The sequence below is a fragment of the Rhinoraja longicauda genome, chromosome 4, assembly GCF_053455715.1.
Source record: "Rhinoraja longicauda isolate Sanriku21f chromosome 4, sRhiLon1.1, whole genome shotgun sequence".
NCBI classification, from domain to species: Eukaryota; Metazoa; Chordata; class Chondrichthyes; order Rajiformes; family Arhynchobatidae; genus Rhinoraja; species Rhinoraja longicauda.
In genome coordinates, this window is record NC_135956.1 from 15,767,797 (window position 1) to 15,785,023 (window position 17,227).

Consider the following 17,227-nt stretch of genomic DNA (forward strand, 5'->3'; position numbering starts at 1 on the left):
GCTGAAGAAGAAAGTTTGCAAAAAAGAATTGTATCATCTACTGTAAGATGCATGCAAAGGTTCCTTGAGGGTATCTACCATCAAGTAAGCACAAGGATTAAAAAAACGACATCAAACAGGCAGCATTGGATATCTTCTATCGTAGGCAATGCGATACTCTGTGAGGCAACACTTCTAAGTATGATCCAAATGACAGTGTTTTTGCAGATTCAGATGCTTGATCAGCTTGGCGAGAGCACAATTTGTTTGCAGCTTCTTGAGCCTCTGTATTTACATTACCTTCAGAAAGACTGCAAACCACTAACAATGTCTGAGCTTTTGCTGAATTCAAAATCAAAGTCAGGCATGTGAAAAAAATCTGTGACTAATAACAATGGGGTGAACGGAACGGAGTATATGAATGCATTATGCAAACATTATTCAGCATTTTCAATTAGATATGGAGTCGCAGATTCGTGAATGTGAAGAAATTAAACAACGGAGCAGAGATGTCTGTGTGAATACTGAAAAGCCTGTGAACTTTATTATAGCCAGCAACATAGAAACATAGAAACATAGAAAATAGGTGCAGGAGTAGGCCATTCGGCCCATCGAGCCAGCACCACCATTCAATATGATCATGGCTGATCATCCAAAATCAGTACCCTGTTCCTGCTTTCTCCCCATATCCCTTGATTCTGTTAGCCCTAAGAGCTATATCTACACAGTGCCGTCCTTAATGTTTGGGACAAAGACCCATCATTTATTTATTTGCCTCTGTACTCCACAATTTGAGATTTGTAATAGAAAAAATCACATGTGGTTAAAGTGCACATTTTCAGATTTTAATAAAGGCCATTTTTATACATTTTGGTTTCACCATGTAGAAATTACAGCAGTGTTTATACATAGTTCCCCCATTTCAGGGCACCATGATGTTTGGGACACAGCAACGTCATGTAAATGAAAGTAGTCATGTTTAGTATTTTGCTGCATATCCTTTGCATGCAATGACTGCTTGAAGTCTGCGATTCATGGACATCACCAGTTGCTGGGTGTCTTCTCTGGTGATGCTCTGCCAGGCCTGTATTGCAGCCATCTTTAGCTTATGCTTGTTTTGGGGGCTAGTCCCCTTCAGTTTTTTTGCTTCAGCATATAAAAGGCATGCTCAATTGGGTTCAGATCGGGTGATTGACTTGGCCACTCAAGAATTGACCATTTTTTAGCTTTGAAAAACTCCGTTGTTGCTTTAGCAGTATGTTTGGGATCATTGTCTTGCTGTAGAATGAACTGCCGGCCAATGAGGTTTGAGGCATTTGTTTGAACTTGAGCAGATAGGATATGTCTATACACTTCAGAATTCATTATGCTACTACCATCAGCAGTTGTATCATCAATGAAGATAAGTGAGCCAGTTCCTTCAACAGCCATACAGGCCCAGACCATTACACACCCACCACCGTGTTTCACAGATGAGGTGGTATGCTTTGGATCTTGGGCAGTTCCTTCTCTCCTCCATACTTTGCTCTTGCCATCACTCTGATATAAGTTAATCTTCGTCTCATCTGTCCACAAGACCTTTTTCCAGAACTGTGGTTGCTCTTTTAAGTACTTCTTGGCAAACTGTAACCTGGCCATCCAATTTTCCAGATAACCAGTGGTATGCATCTTGCAGTGTAGCCTTTGTATTTCTGTTCATGAAGTCTTCTGCAGAAGTGGTCATTGACAAATCCACACCTGACTCCTGAAGAGTGTTTCTGATCTATCGGACAGGTGTTTGGAGATTTTTCTTTATGATAGAGAGAATTCTTCTGTCATCAGCTGTGGAGGTCTTCCTTGGCCTGCCAGTCCCTTTGCGATCAGTAAGCTCACTAGTGCTCTCTTTCTTCTTAATGATGTTCCAAACAGTTGATTTTGGTAAGCCTAAGGTTTGGCTGATGTCTCTAACAGTTTTATTCTTGTTTCTCGTCTCATAATGGCTTCTTTGACTTTCATTGGCACAACTTTGGTCCTCATGTTGATAAACAGCAATGAAAGTTTCCAAAGGTGATGGAAAGACTGGAGGAAAGACTAGGTGCTGAGAGCTCTCTTATACCTGCATTAAGGAGGCAATTAAACAAACCTGAGCAATTACAAACACCCGTGAAGCCAGGTGTCCCAAACATTATGGTGCCCTGAAATGGGAGGACTATGTATAAACACTGCTGTAATTTCTACATGGTGAAATCAAAATGTATAAAAATGGCCTTTATTAAAATCTGACAATGTGCACTTTAACCACATGTGATTTTTTTCTAATATAAATCTCAAATTGTGGAGGCCAGAGGCAAATAAATAAATGATGGATCTTTGTCCCAAACATTATGGAGGGCACTGTAACTCTCTCTTGAAAACATCCAGTGAATTGGCCTCCACTGCTTACTGTGGCAGAGAATTCCACAGATTCACAACTCTCTGGGTAACATATATCTTCTTTACCCCTCTATCTATTTGTGTTGCAACTTTTGGGGAGATATGAGTGCTGCTATGGATAATGTCATTTACTGTACAGTTTCTCCTTACATTCGACCTCCCAACACATGCATGGATCAACCTCCACCTGTCAAGTCTCTGCCTATATCTGTGAATAATCTATATCTTTCTGTGTTCCTTAACTGCCTTCTTCACTGTCCACAACTCCACCAATTTCTGTGTCGTCTGCAAACTTACTGACCAATATATCTACGTTTCTGTCCAAGTCATCTATATCACAAACAACAGAGGTCCCAACACTGACCCCTGCAACACCACACTAGTCATGGACCTCCAGCCAGAGTAACACTGGCTTTTGAGAAACTAGAGGACGTAGGTTTAAGGTTGAGGAGGGAACAATTTAATAGGAACCTGAGCGGTAACTTTTTTTACACAAAGGCAGGTGGATGTATGGAACAAGGTGCCAGCAGAGGTAGTTGAGGTAGTTACTAACGCAATGTTTAAGAAACATTTAGACAGGTACATAGATAGGAAAGGTTTATAGGGATACGGGCCAAACGCAGGCCGGTGGGACGAGTGTGGATGGGACATAAGGCAGAAGTAGATAGATTCTTGATTAGTACAGGGGTCAGTTATGGGGAGAAGGCAGAACAGGGTTTGGAGGGAGAGATAGATCAGCCACGATTAAATGGTGGAGTAGACGATGGGCTAAATGGAATACTTCTACTCCTATTCCTTATGACCTTATATTGGTCGTTGTGGGCACGTAGGGCCTCAGGGCCTGTTTCCACACTGTATGACTCTATGAATCTGTAGCACCCTTCCCCCGCTACCCTCTGTTTCTATACGTCAGCCAGCTCCAAATACAAACTGGAATGTAAGACTGGACCCAGAGGACTGGATGTGACCCAAGGGCTCAATGATGCGTGCCCACGCTTAAACCAACGCTAGCCTGAATATAATTTACACAGCATAACTGAATAAACTGTGTCATTTATAATCTGGACATAGACGGTAAATAAAATCCCGAGCCAAAAGATCGTCTGTCCATTTCCCTCTACAGATGCTGGCTGACATGCTGAGTTCCTTGACCACTTTGTTCCTCTCCTCTAATACTACCCTCTGCCTCCTACTACCAAGCTGATTATGCATCCAATTTGCAAGCTCACCCTGGATACCATTTTCTAAATGGAAAATTAGAGGGAGGCACAGTGCACATTCTCCTCCCTTCTCCCCATAACCTCTGACACCTGTACTAATCAAGAATCTATCTATCTCTGCCTTAGAAATATCCATTGACAGCACAGCCTTCTGTAACAAAGAATTCCACAGATTCACCACACTCTGACTAAAGAAATTCCTCCTCATCTCCTTCCTAAAGAAATGTCCTTTAATTCTGAGGCTATGACCTGTGGTCCGAGACTCTTCCACTAGTGAAAACATCCTCTCTTCATTATTCATTTCAATGAGGTCCCCACTCATCCTTCTAAACTCCAGTGAGTACAGGCCCAGTGCCACCAAATGCTCATCATATGTTAGCCCACTCATTCCTGGGATCACTCCAGGGCCAGCATATCCTTCTTCAGATATGGTGCCCGAAATTGCACATGGTACTCCAAACGCAGCCTGCCCAGCGCCCTATAGAGCCTGTTTTTGTATTCCAGCCCCCTTGAAATAAATGCTAGCATTGCGTTTGCCTTGTTTACTACCGATTCCACTTGCAGATTAACTTTTTGGGAACCCTGCACCAGCACTCCCAAGTCCCTTTGCGCCTCCGATTTCTGCATTCTCTCCCCAATCAGAAAATAGTCTATGCCTTTATTCCTACTACCAAAATGCATGACTCCACACTTTGCTACACTATACTCCATCTGCCACTTCTCTGCCCACTCTCCCAACCTGTCCAAGTCCTTCTGCAGTCCCTGCTTGCTCTGCACTACCTGCCCCTCCACCTATTTTCGTATCATCCGCGAATGTGGCCACAAAGCCTTCAATCTCTTTGTCCCAAATCATGAATATACAGCGTGAAGAGTAGCGGCCCCAGCACCGACCCCTGCGGAATCGCTGGTCACTGGCAGTCAACCAGAAAAAGCCCCCTTTACTGCCACTCTTTGCCTTCTGCCAGCCAGCCTACCTGCTTTCCATGCGAGTATCTGCCCTTAGATACCATGAGCTCTCATCTTCCTTGGCAGCCTCAAGTTTAGCAACTTATCAAAGGCTTTCTGAAAATCTAGGTCAACAAAATCCACTGGCTCTCCTTTGTCTGTACATGGATCGCTGGTCGGTGCAGACTCGGTGGGCCGATGGGCCTGTTTCCGCACTGTATCCAATCTACTGGACCTGCCTACCTTGTCGGACCTTGTCTGAGGCCTTGCTAACTTTCACGTAGACAATAGATGCAGCGCTGCCCTTGTCAATCCCCTTGGCCACCACAAAGCTCAATCAAATAATCTCCCACACACACACAGCCCTGCTGACTATTCCTAATCAATTTAGGCTTTCCAAATCCAAATAATCCTTCCCCTCAGAATCCCTTCCAATTACTTTCTCACTGGCTGGTTGATCTGCAGCAACCTGGCTTATCCCAGCTGCACTTCTTAAATAAAGGCACATCATTAGCTGTTCTTCAGTCTTCTGTGGCTTCGTGTGGCTTACGGAGATGCAAAGCTCTTTGGCAAGGCACCAACATTCTCTTCCCTTTAGGATGCAGATATCTCATTTCTGTAGTCCACAAGAAATGTTTGTTCACTGACATCTTCGAGTGCTGGCAGGATGGATGAATAGTGAGTGATAATCCGATGGTGCACAGAACGCCAGGTTACTGATATAACAGGGAGTGTATCGTACGTCTTTATGATTTAACGCCAACATCTTTCAATGGCTCAAAGGTTCAAAGGTTCTTTATTGTCACCTGTGCATTGCACAGTGAAATTCTCTTTTACATGGCTCACACATGCACAAGTCGCCATATTTTGGTGCCATTTACAAAAGAAAAAGTCTTAAGTCCACAAGCTGGATGTACTGCAGCGCCCTCCATCCAGGTAACCCCAGGTAAGCCCCAGGCTGCTGCAGGGACTCCTCCATCGCCCTCAACTGGCTCGGCCAGTGAACCAACATCCCTCGCTTCGCCCGACTGCTTCTGTGTCCATGGGGCGCCTCCTGCAGCCGACCATGAGGGTGCTGCGGACTAGAGTACATAGGCTCGAAGGGCCGAATGGCCTACTGCTGCACCTATTGTCTATTGTCTATTGTTTAAGGTGAGGGGGAAAAGATTTAATAGGAATCTGAAGGGTAACCTTTTCACACAAAGGGTGGTGAATGTATGGAACGAGCCGCCAGAGGAGGTAGTTGAGACTGGGACTATCCCAACGTTTAAGAAACAGTTAGACATGTACATGGATGGGACAGGTTTGGAGGGATATGGACCAAATGCTGGCTGGTGGGTCTAGCGTAGTTGGGACATGTTGGCCAGTGTGGGCAAGTTGGGCCGAAGGGCCTGTTTCCACACAGTATCACTCTGTGACTCTATGCTGGAGACATCACCCTGGTTCACCCTCCTACAGGCCCACCTCCCGCGTCTGTCACCACCAGCGGCTCCCTCCTCCTCGTCTCTCTCGTCTTCGGGGCCGAGCTGAGTGGCTTCCGAGCACCCCCTGCAGGCAGCGGCCCGCCGAACTGAAGTATCAAGCTGTGAAGCTCAAAACCTGACCAGAACATTTGAATGTTTCTCCCCAAATGTCTGAAATGTTACAAAATACCAGAAATGTTACAAAATAGAAAATGCTTACAGCTTTGAGATAAACAGATAAAGATATCAGCGGGAAGACACAAGAGACTGCAGATGCTGGAACCTTAAGGACCAGAGGTGCTGGAGGAACTCAGCAGGTCAGGCAGCATCTGCAGTGGGAAATGGGCGGACAATTAGGCAACTGAACCATTCTTTCACCAGCTAAGGAGCGGTCCTGACCTCCCATCTACCTCATTGGAGACCTTTGAACTATCGCTAATCAGACTTTATCTTGCATTAAACGTTATACCCTACAACGTGGTGAATCTGTGGAATTCTTTGCCACTGAAGGCTGTGGAGGCCAAATCAGTGGATATTTTTATGCCAGAGATAGATAGATTCTTGATTAGTACAGGTGTCCGAGGTTATGGGGAGAAGGCAGGAGAATGCCTTGCTATTGAGGGCGTGCAGCGTAGGTTTACTAGGTTAATTCCCGGAATGGCGGGACTATCATATGCTGAAAGACTAGAGCGACTAGGCTTGTATACACTGGAATTTAGAAGGATGAGAGGGGATCTTATCGAAACGTATAAGATTATTAAGGGGTTGGACACTTTAGAGGTAGGAAACATGTTCCCAATGTTGGGGGAGTCCAGAACAAGGGGCCACATTTTAAGAATAAGGGGTAGGCCATTTAGAACTGAGATGAGGAAAAACTTTTTCAGTCAGAGAGTTGTGAATCTGTGGAATTCTCTGCCTCAGAAGGCAGTGGAGGCCAATTCTCTGAATGCTAGATAGAGCTCTTAAGGATAGCGGAGTCAGGGGGTATGGGGAGAAGGCAGGAACGGGGTACTGATTGAGAATGATCAGCCATGATCACATTGAATGGCGGTGCTGGCTCGAAGGGCCAAAAGGCCTCGTCCTGCACCTATTGTCTATTGTCTATAATGGGGTTAGGAGAGATAGATCAGCCATGATGAAATGGCAGATTACACTGGATGGGCCGAATGGTCTAATTCTACTCCTTACGACCTTATGACCTATATAGACGTAAAAAGCTGGAGTAACTCAGCGGGCCAGACAGCATCTCTAGAGAAAAGGAATAGGTGATGTTTCGGGTCGAGACCCTTCTTCAGACTGAGATGTATCCTATTGTAGTGGCCTGGCGGAGGCCAGAGAAAAGGCAAGACGCCAGGCAGTGTTTTGTTAGATTGCTTTATTAGGCTGTGAGCTGGTGCCCACAGCGTAGTTCTCCAAGGGATGATCCACGCCTTCCCTTGGTCTGGCTTTTAACTCCTTTCACCTGTCCGTCACGTAACGAGGGGGCTGACCCGAGGAGTGGCCTGATCCGCCACAGGACCCCCCCCAAGAACTGGAGGTACAAAACGGACAGGAGGGCGCACGAGGCGACCAGCCCGGGTGCGCACCATGACCGGCGCAGGGACCGGCGACTGACCGACAGGTGGAGGGGTCGTAGCAGACACTGGAGGGGGTAGCTTGGACGGGGGGCGACCGCGCGGGCGGGGCTGTGCAACCTGATCCGCCACACTATACCCTATCCTGTATCTGCACACTGTGGATGGCTTGGCTATAGTCATGTGTATTCTTTTCACTGGCTGGATGGCATACAATAAAAAGCTTTTCACTGTACTCGGTATACATGACAGTGATAAACTAAACTACACTAAACGAAACAAAAACATTTTGGGTCAGGATCCTTCTTCAGTCTAAGAAAATAACTGCAGATGCTGGTACAAATCGATTTATTCACAAAATGCTGGAGTAACTCAGCAGGTCGGGCAGCATCTCGGGAGATGCTGCCTGACCTGCTGAGTTACTCCAGCATTTTGTGAATAAATCCTTCTTCAGTCTACATAGCGTATAATGTTTAGTGCAAGATAAAGTCCGATTAACGAAAGTCTGAAGAAGTGTCTTGACCCATTTCTTCTCTCCAGATATGGTGCCTGTCCCGCTGAGTTACTCCAGCTTTTTGTGTCTATCTCCAGTTTAAACCAGCATCTCCAGTTCCTTCCTACACATCCCTCCACAGATGGTGCCTGGCCTGTTGAGTTCCTCCAGCAGTTTGCTTTTCAGATGAAGATTTTAATTAGCCCTGGGAAAGCACTACGCTTTCAAATCTGCCAACTTCAAACTGACAGGTGAAAATGTAGCAGGTGAAAAGAACCATCAATCGCACCATTCTGTTTCCAGCCTTATCCAATAATGTACTCGCAGTGGACGAGAAATAACAGGGAGCTAAATCCTCTTAGAGTTCTGTCAGTCGTCTTTCTGAATGCTGACAGTTCATCATAGGTTGATCATTTGAACCACTTTGTTAGTTTTTCGTAACCAAATTCCAGGTCTTGAGGAAACATTCACACTGAGCGAAAGGTGATGCGCAGAGATACAAATCTGCAGACTACCAGTGCTGCATTTGTAATGATATGGCATTCAATCCTTCTCTACACTGTGACTGAAAGAAAAAAGACCTATGAAATGTTGAAAGGAATACTTTTAGTCCAATAGCAGCAATTTTTATAGATTACAAGATAATCGATATTACCAAATTATCTTATTTTTCCGTTGATAAGTTATAGGAGCACAATTAGGTCATTCGGCCCATCAAGTCCACTCTGCCATTCAATCATGGCTGATCTATCTTTCCCTCTCAACCCCATTCTCCTGTCTTCTCCCCATAACCCCTGACACCCGTACTGATCAAGAGTCTGTCAATCTCCACCTTAAAAATATCCAACGACGGCCTCCACAGCTTTCTGTGGCAATGAATCTCACAGATTCACAACCCTCTGACTAGAGAAATTCCTTCTTAGTATAGTTTATTGTTACCTGTACCGAGGTACAGTGAAAAGCTTTTGGTGCTTGCTATCCAGTCAGCGGACAGATAATACATGATTCCATTCGAGCCATTTACAGCTACATCCTTTTATTCTGAGGCTATGGCTTCTGGTCCTAGACTCTCCCACTAGTGGAAACGTCCTCTCCACATCCACTCTATCCAGGCCTTTCACGATCCAGTTAGTTTCAATGAGGTGCCCCCTGATCCTAAACTCCAGCCAGTACAAGCCCAGTGCCATCAAATGCTCATCATATGTTAACCCAATCATCCCTGGGATCATTCTCGTGAATTATTCTGGATAGTGTATTAGCAGTCCACCACAGGCAAGGATTACACTTGATCAAGCTAATGCAAGGAGTATACATGATAAAGCTAATGACTGCTATGAATAGAAGCAAATGCTGGTGCGTTGTACATCAAATATCAAGTACATTTTAGCGATCAGAATGATCAGTGCTTATACAACAGGGCGGCATGATGGCACAGCGGTAGAGCTATTGCCTTACGACGCCAGAGACCTGGGTTTGATCCTGACTACGGATGCTGTCTGTACGGAGTTTGTACGTTCTCCCCGTGACCTGCGTGGGTTTTCTCCAAGATCTTTGGTTTCCTCCCACACTCCAAAAATGTACAAGTTTGTAGGTTAACTGGCTCGGTATACATGTAAAATCGTCCCTCCGGTATGTGCAGGATACAGTGTGAAGAAGAGTCTCGACCCAAAACGTCTCCCATTCCTTCTCTCCAGAGATGCTGCCTATCCCGCTGAGTTACTCCAGCATTTTGTGTCTATCTTCCAAAACAAGTAGCACCCAGGTCAGGGTGGAACACAGGGACCTCTGAAGCGATGAGTCAGCTAACTGCTGTACTACTGCGCCACCTCATTTAGAACAGGGAAAATATCAAACAACTTGTAAGATGCAGCGAATGGGGACTTAAACCTGTATTGAACGATTGATTGAATGATACTTTATTACCACATGACATGTTGCAGTGAAATGGTTTGTGTATGCGTACCATGCACAAAGTATGCAAAGAGTCGCCAGGGATAGGGCACCGGCCAAGTTACAAAAGGATTTAATATAGTCCGCAATGGACCCTCTTTGTTCCTGGCGGCCCCCAAGCCAGGACCCTCTTTGTTCTCAGTGGCCCCGTCCACACCGATCTCTCAGGATACCAGTTATCCCGATTGAATTTATTTAATGACATTACAAAGTGTCGACTAACACCTGCTACAAAAATGTATACCATCACAAAAAGGAGACGGGGAAATAAGAAACCAGAACATAGAGTCATAGAGTCATAGAGCGATACAGTGTGGAAACAAGCCCTTTGACCCAACGCCCATCTTGGCCAACATGTCCAAGCTACACTCGTCCCACCTGCCTGCGCTTGGTCCATATCTCTCCAACCGTGTCTTGTTTAACTGTTTCTTAAACGATGGGATAGTCCCAGCCTCAACTACCTCCTCTGACAGCTTGTTCCATACACCCACTACCCTTTGTGTGAAAAAGTTACCCCTTAGATTCCTATTAAATCTTTTCCCTTTCACCTTGAACCTAGGTCATCAATTCCTCTACTCTGGGCAAGAGACACTGTGCATCTACAAAATTACATCTACATTGTAACAAAAAGAGACAGAGAAAGAATAAGTTCATATCACAAGGAATTGAGTGTCAAACCATGCACTAGAAACATAGAAAATAGGAGCAGGAGTAGGCCATTCAATATGATCATGGCTGATCATCCAGAATCAGTACCTCATTCCTGCTTTCTCCCCATATCCCTTGATTCCGTTAGCCCTAAGAGCTATATCTAACTCTCTCTTGAATACATCCAGTTGGCCTCCACTGCCTTCTGTGGCAGAGAATTCCACAGATTCACAACTCTCTGGGTAAAAAAGTTTTTTCTCATCTCAGTTCTAAATGGCCCACCCCTTATTCTTAAACTGTGGCCCTTGGTTCTGGACTCCCCCAACATCGGGAACATGTTTCCTGCAATTAGTGTGCCCAATCCCTTAAGAATTTTATATGTTTCTATAAGACCCCCTCTCATCCTTCTAAATTCCAGTGAATATAAGCCCAGTCAACCCATTCTTTCATCATATGACAGTCCCGCCATCCCTGGAATTAACCTGGTGAACCTATGCTGCACTCCGTCAATAGCACGAATGACCTTCCTCAAATTAGGAGACCAAAACTACTCCAGGAGCGGTCTCACCAGGGCCCTATACAACTGTAGTAGGACCTCCTTGCTCCAATACTCTGACTGGAGCAAGGCATCACCTTCTGATGCTCCTCAAACCCTGAGTCTTTCTCACATTGTTACTATGCTCTCACAAGGTAGGTTGTTTTCCCCTTTTATTACAATGCAATATATCTTTATTGTCATTGTCCAGGGGTACAACGAGATTGGGAATGCGCCTCCCATACGATGCAATAAATTAATTAGCTAGTCAGTGTTAATTTAAACAACTCAATGAAACAAATTGTAACAGTTTTGAAACAGAATAAAGTGCAAGTAGATCTGTGCCGGATCACTGTGCGATGTGACCATCCGGCTCAGCAGGACCGCTTCATAGCAGCTATGGCCCTGGGGATGAAGCTGTTCCTGAGTCTGGAGGTGCGGGCGTAGAAGGCCTTGGATCGTCTGCCATTCGTATTGCTACTATTCATCCAATTGAAGAGGTGTGAATCTCTCTGGTTAGCCTGTTCACACATTTTCGCGCTTGCAGGTGATATCAAGATTGACGTGAAGAGGAAAATTATGCTACTTGTAATGTTTCAGCAATATGCTACCTCTCTGTCTAATATATCCAGCAATATGCTACCTCTCTGTCTAATATATCCAGAAATTCCTTTCGGAAATTATTCCATTTCAAAGTCAAGCATAAATATGATGTTTCATACCTTGAGCTAGACATTAAAAGCTGCAGCTGAGAGATTTAGAAGTGTGGTGTTGTTTTTCTTCAGCGCTGCATATGCGAAAGACATTCTGCTTGGAATTCTGGATTGAATCCTGTCGATGTATCAATTCGACCAGTTACGATCCACCCTGAAGATATTCAGACAATTACCTGTATTTTCCATGTCTGACATGCGTGGGGTGAATCATTTTGTAAGTTGCTCTCATTTTGGAGGATTGTGAGAGAAAATAATCAGAATCAAAATCAGAATAAATTTAGTAGCCAAGTATGTATACGTTCAAGGAATTGGACCTGGTGCATATTCCACCGCCTCTTGATTTCCCTGCTGCCTCCGCCTCTCTGTGTGGTTGAAAGCCAGCCAGTTGCAGCGCATTGTCCAGCGTCGACTCACACAGCCAGGTCTCGGTGAAGCACAGGGCAGTGGACCGAGAGAAGTCCTTGTTTGTGTGGCACAGGAGTCGCAGTTGGTCCACGTTGTTGTTGAAAGAACATAGATTTGCAAAGAATACACTCGGGAGCGGTCAAACCAAGTTGTCCTAAGTGGACCTTGTCTCACTAACAGGCCATCCCTCAATCCTAGAATGAATGTGTCTTAAATTTCTTCTCCTTTCCCTGTCTCGATCCTACTCCGGAACAACCCCCTATTTCCATTTAGAGAGGTGCAGCTTGGAAACAGGCCCTTCGATCCATCAGGTCATTGATACCCGCTCGCTCTACAGTAGTTCTATGTCATCCCACTTTCTCATCCACTCCCTGCACACCAGGGGCAATTCATAGAGGCCAATTAAACCTACAAACCCTCACGTCTTTGGGATGTGGGAGGAAAAAAGGGGCAATTCATGGAGGCCAATTAACCTACAAACCCTCATGTTTTTGGAGGAAACCAGAGGTAACCCACGCAGTCACAGGGAGAACGTGTGCACCAGAGGTGAAGATGGAACCTGGGTCTCTGGCACTGTGAGGTGGCATTTCATCCAGCTGTGCCACCATCCTGCCAATGACCCCAAGCGCTGATCCTCAGCCTGTGACTCCTAACCCATTCAAATCATGCGAGGAGAAGAATTAGGCCATTCGGCCCATCAAGCCTACTCTGCCATTCAATCATGGCTGATCTATCTCTCCCTCTCAATCCTGTTCTATCACAGTTTGTGACTGTTCTCCGTGCAGTGATTCTCCAATCACTGATGGCGGCACGGTGGCGAAGAGGGCGGCACGGTGGCGAAGCAGTAGAGTTGCTGCCTTACAGCGAATGCGGCGCCGGAGACTCAGGTTCGATCCTGACTACGGGCACCGTCTGTACGGAGTTTGTACGTTGTCCCCATGACCTGCGTGGGTTTTCTCCGGTTTCCTCCCACACTCCAAAGACGTACAGGTATGTAGGTTAATTGACTGGGTAAATGTAAAATTTGTCCCTAGTGTGTGTAGGATAGTGTTAATGTGCGGGGATCGCTGGGTGGGCCGACTCGGTGGGCCGAAGGGCCTGTTTCCACGCTGTATCTCTAAATCTAAATCTAAATCATTCATCAAAATCACATTCTGATCATCTGTTGTGACTCGTCTCTCTGGAGCACTGTGATCCTCCATCCGTCCTTCGGCATTTCCTGCTTTTGTTTTAGATTTTCAGTTTTTTAAATTACTTATTGAGTGAAAGTTTCATTTTCTTCAACTTCCATTTTTTTCAAAACATGCTCCCGATGGAAAAAAACAGTGCTTTGGCACATGAGGATTTGTCAAATTCTAATCCATTGAGAATCCCACTGGATAACTTCAATACTGTAAATAACTTTGTCACTGGACGTTGCCTTCTAATATAATTATTGTTTTGTGATTCTTTAGGCAGTATAAATTTCATGTATTCATTTGATAGTGTGCAACTGAGAATCTCTGGAAAGATTAGTTTAGTTTAGTTTGGAGTGTGCAGAAACAGGCCCTTCAGTCCACCAAGCCCTTGCCGACCAGCGAGCCCTGCGCACTTACACAATCCTATACACACTGGGGACAATTTACACATACACCAAGCCAATTAACCTACAAACCTGTATGTCTTTGGAGTGCAGGAGGAAACCAGAGATCTCAGAGAAAACCAACACATATCACAGGGAGAACGTACAAACTCCGTACAGACAAGCACCTGTAGTCAGGATCGAACCAGGGACTCTGGTGCTGTAAGGCAGCAACTCTACCGCTGCGCCACCGAGCCATCCCGTACAGCATGAATACAGTATACAGACACTCCCCGACGTAGGCAATTAGGTGACTTACTTAAACCCGCACTCGTGTAAACAATTCTGTGCTCAGTCTCTAGCGCAATCAAGGCAGTTTGTAATTTGCACAACACTCTACGATCAGTCGTTTTGATTGGAAACACTAGCCGGTAATGGCGGTGGTGTTTACCCAGAAGGCCGTGCACTGCAGCAAGTGCCCTGGACGTAGCCAGACGCCGCTGAGACAGTTAATACTCTCAGTGAGATATTTCGAGCAAGAGATGGGGATGGTGATTCCAACTTACGTAAATTCTGACTTGCGTAAGTGCTCACGGAAAGTAACCCTGAAGTAAGTCCGGGAGTGCCTGTACTTGGAATAGGTGTTCAGACCACATATGCACTTTTCCCCAATTAACATTAAAAATGACTGTATTCAGAACACATATGCTTGATCTCCATCCACTTTGTCTCGTCGTCACACCCTACACTTCCTTTCCCCTGGATCTCCATCTCCCCAGACCGAATCTGAGGCAGGGTCTCGACCCAAGACGTCACCCATTCCTTCTATCCACAGATGCAGCCTGTCTCGCTGCGTCACTCCAGCATTTTGTGTCTATCTTCAGTTTAAACCAGCATTTGCAGTTCCTTCCTACATATGCCAGGTCATTTTCTTCAACCTATTTAAGGATTTTAAACAAACTTGATCTGTAATGAATGGCCTATTTTTTTTATGGAACTCGACAAATTAAGTTGCTAGAGTGGAATTACTTGATAGTCTCTTTTGATTTTCTGATAAGTAAATATTTTAAAATGTTCCCCTTATCAGCATTTAACACCTTGCCTGCAGATTAATGAACCGCGATAAGGATGTGTACAAACTCCTTAGCAGAGAGAGGTCACTCTACACAACCATGCTGGTGCACCAGGGCGGCACAGCGGTAGAGTTACTGCCTTACAGCGCTTACAAGAGGACCAGGGCTGGGAACTGAATTTTCAGGGGTACACAACGTATAGAAAAGAAAGACAGGTGGGCAGAGGGGGTGGGGTTGCTCTGATGGTAAGGAATGATATTCATTTCCTTGTAAGGGGTGACATAGAATCAGGAGATGTTGAATCAGTATGGATAGAAATGAGAAATTGTAAGGGTAAAAAGACCCTAATGGGAGTTATCTATAGGCCCCCAAATAGTAGCCTCGACATAGGGTGTAAGTTGAATCAGGAGATAAAATTGGCATGTCAAAAATGTAATGCTACGGTGGTTATGGGAGATTTCAACATGCAGGTAGACTGGGAAAATCAGGTTGGAAATGGACCCCAGGAAAGAGAGTTTGTAGAGTGCCTTCGAGATGGATTCTTAGAACAGCTTGTACTGGAGCCTACCAGGGAGAAGGCAATTCTGGATTTAGTGTTGTGTAATGATCCTGATCTGATAAGGGGACTAGAGGTAAAAGAGCCATTAGGAGGCAGTGATCACAACATGATAAGTTTTACTCTGCAAATGGAAAGGCAGAAGGGAAAATCGGAAGTGTCGGTATTACAGTATAGCAAAGGGGATTATAGAGGCATGAGGCAGGAGCTGGCCAAAATTGACTGGAAGGAGGCCCTAGCAGGGAAGACGGTAGAACAGCAATGGCAGGTATTCCTGGGAATAATGCAGAGGTTGCAGGATCAATTTATTCCAAAGAGGTGGAAAGACTCTAAGGGGAGTAAGAGACACCTGTGGCTGACAAGGGAAGTCAGGGACAGCATAAAAATTAAGGAGAGGAAGTATAACATAGCAAAGAAGAGTGGGAAGACAGAGGATTGGGACTCTTTTAAAGAGCAACAAAAGCTAACTAAAAAGGCAATATGGGGAGAAAAGATGAGGTATGAGGGTAAACTAGCCAATAATATGAAGGAGGATAGCAAAAGTTTTTTTAGGTACGTGAAGAGGAAAAAAATAGTCAAGGCAAATGTGGGTCTCTTGAAGACAGAAACAGGGGAATTTATTATGGGGAACAAAGAAATGGCAGACGAGTTAAACCGTTACTTTGGATCTGTCTTCACTGAGGAAGATACACACAATCTCCCAAATGTTCTAGGGGCCGGAGAACCTAGGGTGATGGAGGAACTAAAGGAAATCCACATTAGGCAGGAAATGGTTTTGGGTAGACTGATGGGACTGAAGGCTGATAAATCCCCAGGGCCTGATGGTCTGCATCCCAGGGTACTTAAGGAGGTGGCTCTAGAAATAGTGGAAGCATTGGATATCATTTTTCAATGTTCTATAGATTCAGGATCAGTTCCTGTGGATTGGAGGATAGCAAATGTTATCCCACTTTTTAAGAAAGGAGGGAGAGAGAAAACGGGTAATTATAGACCAGTTAGTCTGACATCAGTGGTGGGGAAGATGCTGGAGTCAATTATAAAAGACGAAATTGCTGAGCATTTGGATAGCAGTAACGGGATCATTCCGAGTCAGCATGGATTTACGAAGGGGAAATCATGCTTGACAAATCTACTGGAATTTTTTGAGGATGTAACTAGGAAAATTGACAGGGGAGAGTCAGTGGATGTGGTGTACCTCGACTTTCAGAAAGCCTTCGACAAGGTCCCACATAGGAGATTAGTGGGCAAAATTAGGGCACATGGTATTGGGGGTAGGGTACTGACATGGATAGAAAATTGGTTGACAGACAGAAAGCAAAGAGTGGGGATAAATGGGGCCCTTTCGGAATGGCAGGCAGTGACCAGTGGGGTACCGCAAGGTTCGGTGCTGGGACCCCAGCTATTTACAATATACATTAATGACATAAACGAAGGGATTAAAAGTACCATTAGCAAATTTGCAGATGATACTAAGCTGGGGGGTAGTGTGAATTGTGAGGAAGATGCAATAAGGCTGCAGGGTGACTTGGACAGGTTGTGTGAGTGGGCGGATACATGGCAGATGCAGTTTAATGTAGATAAGTGTGAGATTTTTCACTTTGGAAGTAAGAATAGAAAGGCAGATTATTATCTGAATGGTGTCAAGTTAGGAGGAGGGGTTCAACGAGATCTGGGTGTCCTAGTGCATCAGTCAATGA

The 17,227-nt window shown here is 45.1% G+C and overlaps 1 protein-coding gene across 3 annotated transcripts in view; it reads right to left on the bottom strand.

Moving 5' to 3' along the window:
- Positions 1 to 17,227, bottom strand: part of LOC144592603 (RNA-binding Raly-like protein) — a 673,998-nt gene that overhangs the window by 296,417 nt on the left and 360,354 nt on the right. The window lies entirely within an intron of this gene.